This window comes from Gekko japonicus, unplaced genomic scaffold, assembly GCF_001447785.1.
Source record: "Gekko japonicus isolate JY-2015 unplaced genomic scaffold, Gekko_japonicus_V1.1 scaffold501, whole genome shotgun sequence".
In the NCBI taxonomy this organism is placed as follows: Eukaryota; Metazoa; Chordata; class Lepidosauria; order Squamata; family Gekkonidae; genus Gekko; species Gekko japonicus.
The window spans coordinates 896179-906178 of record NW_015175985.1 but is presented as its reverse complement, the minus strand read 5'-3'; positions in this window follow the sequence as shown (position 1 = coordinate 906178).

The window sequence follows — 10000 nt, the reverse complement described above, 5'->3', positions numbered from 1 at the left end:
TTCTTTATGTATTCTGAATATGACCTGTAGATCACATCCATCTCGCCTTGAAGAAAATCCACTTTTAAATCTGCAACCGGTCCTAGGGCATCACTCATAGACTTTTTAAGATTCTCCCCTTTAATCTCAGGAACTCCCTGAAATCTCAGTGTAAAGCTTGCCTTTTCCATTTGAAGCTGTAAAAGCTGGACTTCCTCAGAATTTCTCTTCTTTTCCATCTCCTGCATTTGCTTTTTAAGCTTTTTGGTGTTGGCATCCACTTTTTTAAGATTCTCAGCTGCTTGCTCTGCTTTTTTTTTAGTCTCTTCTAATTGCTGTTGCTGTGCAGCGAAGTTTTGATTGAGTGTCGTCATTTGCTCCAGCAGGGGTCACAAAGCTTCTGTTAGCATCTTAGAGAAGTCTATGGTTATATCCAGTCGCATGACCACACTCGCTGGGCTGGCACTTCCTGAAGGAGGCTTAGGTTTTGTTTGCATATCATTCTCCGTCTTTTTCAGCGACATCTTTGAAGCTGTTTACATTTAGAAAAGTTTGCCAAAAGTCTCTAAAGTCTGCAAGTTGCCTGTAATTCTCTTGTAAGTTCCTTACTATAGTTTCATTTTGCTTTCAGTTCCACCCCCTTTTAAAAGGCATGCTTTAAATTTGTTTTTATTTCCACGGAGGGGGTTCCCGTACCCCCCCACGTACTTTAGGGGAGACTGTCAGCCATTTCTCTGGTACTTGTTTCAACCAAACTCACTCTCAATGTAGATAGGTATATTTCACCATCAAACATGTAAAGTGCTCGACCTCCACTCACTTGTCCCAGTGTGCGTCTCTGAGTCCAGTACTGGAACACAGCAGCGAGACCGCCTCAATCCACCGGCACCATGCCAGGAGCGAGGTGATCCTTGGCACCCCATGGCTAGGAACCCATCGCAAGGGCTCCAGGGGTACAGGGTACAGTCACACCCCCTCTCCATCCGCTGGCTCATGAATCGCATCCTCAGGAGCTCCTGAGAGACTTGTCCACCATTAGATCGCCAAAACCGGAAGTCCCTATGAAACAGAACTCTTCAACTGAACAGTCTAGATTGAAATTATTACAGCATCAAATGAACTGTCTGCTAACACAAGAAATAGCCAAAAAAATTACCTGTGCAAAACAAAATTACTTTGAAAATGCTAATAAACCAACCAGATGGTTAGCATATAAGCTATAGAATGAGCAAGAAAAAAGAAATATAAAAATTCTGAGAGATGATGAAGGAGAAGAGAAAAACAGGCTTAAAGATCTAAAAAGGATTATTGAAGCTTTCTACGAGAAGTTATATCAAAAAAGATAAAGTTCACAAGATGAAATAAAGACTTTCTAGAAAAACACAATTCAAAGAAATTTACTGAGGAACAAAAGAAAATCTTAAATGAACCAATAACTTTTCTGAACTGATAGAAGCATTAAAAAAACAGAAAAAAGGAAAAATTCCAGGCCATGATTGCCTTTCAACAGAATTCTACCAAACCTTTGAAGATCAATTGATACTACCTTTAAAGCATGTAATACAAAACATAACAATTGAAGACAAAATACCAGAAATTTGGAGTGATGCCTTAATTATTATTATTATTTCATTCAGTTTGTATCCCGCTCACCCCCTTAGGGCTCTGAGCGGCTTACATGTTTCAATTAACACAATCCTAGCCTAGGGGCACATACATATAGGGAAAGTGACAAGCCTACCAGGCACCCCTTTTGTAGTGGATCTTCGTTGTTGTCTTTCTTGCGGGAGATAGTCTGGTGGCGGTCTTCTCTGGCGCTGGTCTTTGAAGTTACGCTTTCCGGCTGTTGCAATTCCTTTTCCGGGCCTGGGCCATTCGCACTTCCGCACATGCTCGCTGCGGCCTCTGTCCAGACTAGGCTCCAGCCTGCTGCGACGCTCTGCCTCCACGCTTGTTGGTCCGGCCTCCTTCACTCGCTTTTTGCCTCGCCAGCCGCCGTCATACTTCTCCGCTGCCGCCGCTCATCGCTCACCACTGTCACCGCTACACAAGGGACGGGTGCCCCCCTGCTCTAATAGCAGGTACCCATTTGTCTATTCGCCCTTTTAACGGGCTTTCGAGCCACTGGGTGGGTGGGAGCTGGGACATAGGGCCAAGAGCTCACCCCGGCCACGGTGGGGCTCGAACAGCCGGAGCTGTTCGGCCAGATTTTAATTCAGGCTTCACTTACCACCTGCGCCACCGCTCCCTGAATAACCTTGCTGCATAAACAAAACACAGATGAAAAAGAAATTAAAAATTATAGACCAATTTCACTTTTAAATGTGGACTATAAAATTTATGCTTCTATTTTGGCAGCAAGATTGAAAAGAGTCTTGATAAAAATAATTCATCAAGATGAAGCAGGTTTCTTGCCAAAAAGACAATTAAGAAATAACATAAGGATTATATTGAATGTAATTGAATATTTTGAAGCACATCCAGAGAAACATCTTTCTCGATGCTGAAAAGCATTTGACAATGTCCGCAGGAACTTTATGTTGGAACAACTATTATCTTCTCATTGTGGCAAAGACTTTTTTACAATGGTTAGAGCAATCTATACCAAGCAACAAACGAGGGTTCTTGTTAATGGAGATTCAACATGAAATATTGAAATACAAAAAGGAACTAGACAAGGATGCCCACTCTCACTACTATTGTTTATATTTGTCCTTGAAATATTGAATGATATGATTAGAGAAGATATACATATTAAAGGACTTAAAGTAAGAGCAGAAGAATATAAATTGCAAATGTTTGCAGATGACTTAGTCTTTATATTAGAAAACCCACTTGACTCTATTATGCAACTCTTAAAAACTTTACAAGACTATGGTCAGGTGGCTGAACTGAAAATTAATTTTAGTAAAACAAAATGCTAACGAAAAATATGACTAAAGTCCAAAACCAACAGATACAAGATTTATCACATTTGGAAGTTTATAAAAAGTTGAAATATTTGGGAATAAACATAACAAATAGATGCAGCTCTCTATTGGAAGATAACTATATGCAACTTATCTTGGAAATTAAGAGAGATTTGGAATGATGGAAAAATCTACAAATATCCTTGATGGGCCACAATAAAAATGAATATTTTACCTAGATTGATTTTCTTATTCCAAACAATTCCATAATCAGAAATATTTAATAGAACTCAATAAACTGATGAAACACTTTATATGGCAGAACAAGAGACCAAGAATAAAACTGAAAGCTTTACAAGATGCAAAAGAAAGAGCTGGATTTGCATTACCAAACTGGCATCTGTATTATAGAGCAGCATCATTGATGTGGTTAAGAGAATGTTTTATGTTAGAAAATCCTAGAGTATTAGTCTTGGAGGGACATTATTTATTACTAGGATGGCATGCGTTTATATGGTATGGAAAAGCTGATACCCAAAAATATTTTAAACAACATTTTGTTAGAGGATCGCTACTGAAGGTATGGGAAGAAGTGAAAAGACCTTTCTATACAAAGATACCAAAATGGGCCTCACCACTTGAAGCATTTACTAACCCAGATTTATTTCAAAGGAATGTACTGTCAAGATATGAGGATTTACTGGATAACAAAAATGAACTTAAACCAATAGAAAATGTTTAAAAACAAGAATTTGACTTAAGCTGGTGAGAAAGAGTACAAATAGAATCAAGATATACCAAAGGTAAATTAATAGGTTTTTATTCAAAAATAATAGAAATAGATAAGTTACTGAAGAGAAGTTGATTAAGAAACTGTATGTAATAATGCTAGAAAATAAAACACAGGACAAAATAGCTAAAGATTCTATGGTTAAATGGGCACAAAACATAGGTAATAATATTGACTTAGACCAATGGCTACAGGTATGGAAAACAAATGTAAAAATTACTAAAACAACCTCATATAAAGAAAATATTTATAAATTGTTTTATAGATGGTATATGACTCCAGATAAACTAGCAATGTTTTATCCTGATCTATCTAATACCTGCTGGAAAAGCCAAAAAATGTTGGTTCATTTTTTCATATGTGGTGGTCATGTGATAGAGTTAAAAAGTATTGGTCTTAGATCCATGAACTGTTACAAAACATGTTAGAATGTACCATAACATTTATACCTGAATTGTTTTTATTGAAAATAATGCCAGATAATTGTAAAAAAACAGGATTTTTATCTTATACATGTAGTAACTACAGCAAGAATATTATATGCCAAATACTGGAGGAAAAATGAAGTACCCTCAAAAGAAGAAATGATAAATAAAATACTTGAAACAGGTAAGATGGATAAACTAACTTTAATTCTTAGAGGACAAGATGAAGGAAACTTTGAAAATACGTGGGCAAGATTTTACAAATGGTTGGAAGATTATAATAAATAAATATCGACATATAACTGTATTGGAATTATAAAATACATTTTTAACTTTAAAGCAAAATATTTGTACAAAAACATATAGTGATAAAAATGGATAATATACAAGCAGATATTGTATGAGGTAACATACTAGATATAACAAAGATTTATATGAAACCCCCAAAATTGTATGTATTTATGTTTGTTTGTTGTGTTTTTGTTTGTTTGGCTATAAAAAATAATAAAAATTGGGGGGGGGGATTCAAATCTGTATCTGGGAGAGGGGTATCTTTAAGATCCAGCCTGGCCATAGTTTCACAAACTGTTATCTCCAAACACTCATGAGCACTCTACTTTTTAAGAGAAAGGGGCATTAAGGAGGCAGGGTTCAATCGATTGCAAACATCAAATGCTACATCATCTTGTCCCAACAGAAGAGCCTCATATTTAGCCAGCCTAGATCCATCAAAGATGTAATATAGCCAGTTCCAAACATTTTTAAAAAGCTGACCACAGCAAAGAGTTCAGAGGTTAAGAACCAAGAACTATGCTTTCCAGCTTGCACCAAAACATACATCATCTTATGAATACAGTGAAATAGACCATTCAGACACTATGGATTGTACTTTTGGCTTGCACAAAAGCAAAAACAAATCACAGAAAATCAGCTCCTAGAAAAATCGACCATAATGAGAAAAAGAATGACATTGATTAATGTGAGAAGTGCAACACAGAAATGTACCCCAGAGGCATAGCAGCCAATCAGCACAATGCTCTGAGTCAGCACTGTGCTCTGAAGTAGGGGATGTATTGGCTCTGATGGGATAGGGCATTGGAAGTTTGGTTTTGAAGGTTGAGAGAGAAAGGTTACTCCAAGAGTCCCCAGCCTTTTTGAGTATGTGGGCATTTGTGGCATTCTGACACAGGGTGGTGTGCACAATCACAAAATGATGGCCACAGAAGGTGGAGCCAACCACAAAATATCAGGGAGTGAGGTTATGCATAAATGTAATAGTAATTAGTCAACATTTCAGGCAGAAGCTGTTTGCCAGAATGCCTTTTAAAATGTACAGGGCTATTACTCTAGGATTCCCATGAATCAGCTTTTCAAGGGTCTAATGTGGGGAGGGGAAAGCTGGGGAAATCCAAGCAAATCACTAGATGCAACCCTCTCTTACTAAATACGGCTGTTGCTAGAGAATATGCCAGGCAAACTCCATGTTGTTTTGAGTTTTTCCTGTTTTTTTTTTAAAGTTCTTAAAAAAGAAGCCTTCAGGAACATTTGGGCATGTCCTGAAGCAAGAAAGAATTCAGCTTTTGCTCTTCCATGTGGTGTTCTAGAGTGTGGCTGCCTGTGTTTCATACAGTCTGGAGCTCTACTACAACAAGCACAGATGATTTGCTAACTCATTTGTGTTTAGACTAATCTGACTTGGCAGCAAGACTTAGTGTGTTTGTAGGAGTGATGTAACAGCTCACAGGCAGAAGTGCTTCGACCTGGATGTCTTACCTCATGAGCTCTTTATAAGCCAAATTGTTTTTACAAAGCTATGGGTTTGATGAAGTTGCTCAAAATGAGGCTGTCAGTCATGCTGACACAAATTAGAATTTACAGTTCCCCAATCTTGTATATTTCTTTAGGACTACACATAGACTACACCTTTTGAATAAGAAGATGCATAAAATTTGTGAAGATTTGGATTCAGTAATATGGGCACCTTTGTGGTTTTACCATCAATAAACTTATGTTATTGCTGTTCAAGACAGGAAGAGCAAGATGTTGATACATGCTGTCATCTGCTTAATCTTGAATAATTCTTGATCACAGGATTATTAAACAACAAACTATATATGGATTATATCCAAAGTTTGTTTGTTTGCTTGTTGAAAAGTTAGTATCAGATGACCTGTTTGGCCCCAACTGTGAAGGTAAATTGCCAGAATAACTTTTTTTAAAGCACAATGAAGATGGTTAACTTCTGTGCTACAGTTCTGTATTTTAAGGCTATTTTAAGGTATTTTAAGGCTAATCCAATGTTCTTGTATTTTACAACTTTACATAATTCCAAAATAAAATGTTGAAACAAACGTATCTATATACTATTAGCCAAGTCTGGCTGCCATCTGCGGATAGCTAAACCCACGGATTGGGGCTGCATGGAAGCTAAAGAGATTTTTCTGCAAAATTAGGGGACCATCTATGTTTACAGAAAACCGTATATCTTTTTAAAAAATTATGGCGTGGGGGTCAACAGTGGCTGCACAGCATAGGGCTCCATGCTGGGCCTGGTGGTGGCCATACAACCCAGGAACCATGCTGGGCATGCTGATGCTGGTACAGCTTAAAGGATGCACTGGGCATGCTGCTGCCATTGAAGCCCAGGAGCCGTGGGTAGAGTTTAGGGGCTGTGCCGGGCCCGGTTGCAGCTTCAGGAGACCACGGGGGCTGCACTGGGCCCAGCAGCCCAAGACTACAGACTGGGCCCAGCAGTACAGCAGCCTGGGAGCTGCCCTTGGAGAGCCTGGGGGCTGCACTGTGCCTGGCAGCAGCTGCCAAACAACCAAACAAACCAGGGCTCCAAGCTGGACCCAGTGGCTGCCCCTGGACAGTTTACGGGCCTGCTGGGATTGGCAAGAGAGTGAGGGGATGAGATAGGATTCCTCCTGCAAGTCTCGAGGGCCCCCACTTCTATATTATAATACCCACATTATTGTCATTTATCATTACATTGCTTTACAGCAACATGGAGTCTGCACATAGTACTCTCAACAATATATGGTATACAATGTCTTTAATAAAGAACCTTGTTCTTTCATTCCAAGAATCTCATTTTTCATTTAAAATAAGAGTAAATTTCTAACACAGATGTCTAGGTGTGCAGCAATCTCTGCTCACTATTCAGAAATAAGACCATTTTTGTGAACATAGATGTTTTTTATTACATGTGGGGCTGGAGTTTCATTTGATGGTTTTGATGGTGGAGTTTCATTTCCTTGCCATGAGGCTGTTTTTGCATCTGTGCAGTAGGTAAGATGATTCTACTCAGGGTCAATGTTCCCAATAAACTGTGGAGTCTTGTGAGCAAAAATTCTACTTCGTGAGCTACTGGTATTAAAGTTGTGAGTGAGCGAATTGGCTGCTGCATAAGTTAGTTGGCTTTGGAGCCGTCCTTCCTGAGCTAAGACAAAAATGTGTGAGCTGGAGGCTAAAAAACGGTGAGCTAGCTCACACTAAATCAGCTTAGAGGGAACACTGCTCATGGTTATGGTTGGTTGAGTTAGGTCATTAAAAGCTATCAGAGGGGAATTACACTTCCATAAGGCTATGTGAAAATGTGAATGTGTGAAATAACACCAACTTAAATGAACACCAAAAGTAATAAAAAAAAAATTAGTGCTTATTTCTAATCACTGTGCGGTTGATTTGGTCATTGTTTATATGTGGCTTTCAATTGGCATGCACCAACCACAGATGTATGGGGAGAGAGAAATCCAGGATTTCCATCATGGTGTGTGAGAATGGTGTATGACCAAGGGGAAGAAGAAGAAGAAGAAGAAGAAGAAGAAGAAGAAGAAGAAGAAGAAGAAGAAGAAGAAGAAGAAGAAGAAGAAGAAGAAGAAGAAGAAGAAGAAGAGGAGATTGGATTTATATCCCGCCCTTCACTACCCAGTTGAGAGTAGTGAGCAGTGGGGTACCTCAAAGATCAGTACTGGGTCTGATGTTTTTTAACTTGTTCATTAATGATTTGGAGTTGGGAGTAAGCAGTGAAGTGGCTAAATTTGCAGATGATATGAAGTTCATGGTGGTGAGAACCAGGGAGGATTGTGAGGCACTCCAAAGGGATCTGTCGAGGATGGGCGAGTGGGCACCAATGTGGCAAATGGGGTTCAATGTGGCCAAGTGCAAAGTGATGCACATTGGAGCCAAAAATCCTAACAATAAATACACATTGATGGGGTTCGAACCCCATTGATGGGCCAGAGACTGACCAAGAGAGAGATCTTGGAGTCATAGTAGATAACTCAATGAAAATGTCTAGACAGTGTGCAACTGCAATAAAAAGGCCAATCACTCTCAAGTGATTCTTGGTTTCCAGGTGGGGGGGTTTGGGGTTGGTCAGCATGGCCTTCAGGGGTCTTCTCAGAGGTGCTTCTTCCTCCTTCCTGCTCCGCAGATGGTAGCGAGAGGGCGTGCTTCTTTGGAACTTCTCAATCTGCTGAGCCAAGGACACGAACTCGTGGACTGTCGCTTTGTGCTTCTGTTTGTTGCCCTGGGACAGATTAAAAGGCTTTGGGACTGTGGCTTCCTTTGGCACATGAGCCAGAGATGGTGGGTGTTTCCTCAGGAGAGCTGCAAAATCCACCTCCTTGTAGTCTGTCCCGGGCTGGCTTTCACTGTGCTGTTTAATCCTGTCATCTGTACTGAAGTGAAAGTCTACCGACTTTCTTAGCTAGGTCACCATCTTCTTCACAGGTTGCCCTGGGTCAGCAATGGACTTTGAGGGACTCCTCATTCTTCTGGCACGTTTCAGCCACTTCCTGTTGCAACTGCTGCATCCATTCCAGCTCCTCAGTAGGCTTCAACATGGCTGACGGATTTCTCTCTGGAGTTGTTGGCAAGCTGGGTCCCGTTCTCTTCGCTTTGGCCCTTGCTGGCGAGACACTTCTGTTTGCATAAATTTTTCTCAGTTGCTCCCTGCTGTCAGACCTTCACCCAGGGCTTAGCTTTCTTGGGCTGTCAGCAATTTTCAGTTTCTTTGGAGGAGGAGCACCTTGTTTGTTAGCCAGGATGCTGGCGCATCTTTCCACTCTGTTCTTGCTTGCCAGTCTGTGTGGGGAATTCTTTTGCTGAGCTGAGAGCCTTCTTGCTACCCTTCCCCGTGCCCTCTTAGGAGCAGCAGCATTGTTGGACTTGCCGTGCCACTCTCCCAAGGAAACAACCAAATTTGGTGGCATCCTGTATGCCCCTTCAGGTGCATGATTTTCATTGGGAGCCTCATCACATTTCATCATTGGTGAGACAATAGCTCGTGGAATGTTTGCCCTTGATGAGGCTACTTTGGGGAAGATGTCCGCCGCTGCCACGGCCACATCTGAATGGAGGGTGTTCAACAGACCTGCCTTGTAATCAAACCAAGCATCGACACCGTCCTCCTCGTTCAGCTCCCAGAAGTTCATACAAGTATCCAGGACATCATACGTGTATGTGTCCTCAGACATTTTCGCCTCGCCTTTGACCACTGAAGCAGGCCTTTCTCGAGGAGCCTCAGTGCGAGAACCTCTCTTAAGAACATAAGAACATAAGAGACACCAATGTTGGATCAGGCCAAAGGCCCATCCAGTCCAACACGCAGTGGCCAAAAATACCAGGTGCCATCAGGAGGTCCACCAGTGGGGCCAGGACATTAGAAGCCCTTCCACTGTTGACCCTCCCAAGCACCAAGAAGACAGAGCATCACTTGCCCCAGAGCCCCTATCTATTTTTGTTGTTCAGTCGCACAGTCGAGTCCGACTCTTCGCGACCCCATGGACCAACTCCCGCCAGGCCCTCCTGTCTTCCGCTGTCCTCTGAAGTTGGCTCAATTTCATGTTCGTTGTGTCAATGACACTGTCCAACCATCTAATCCTTTGCCG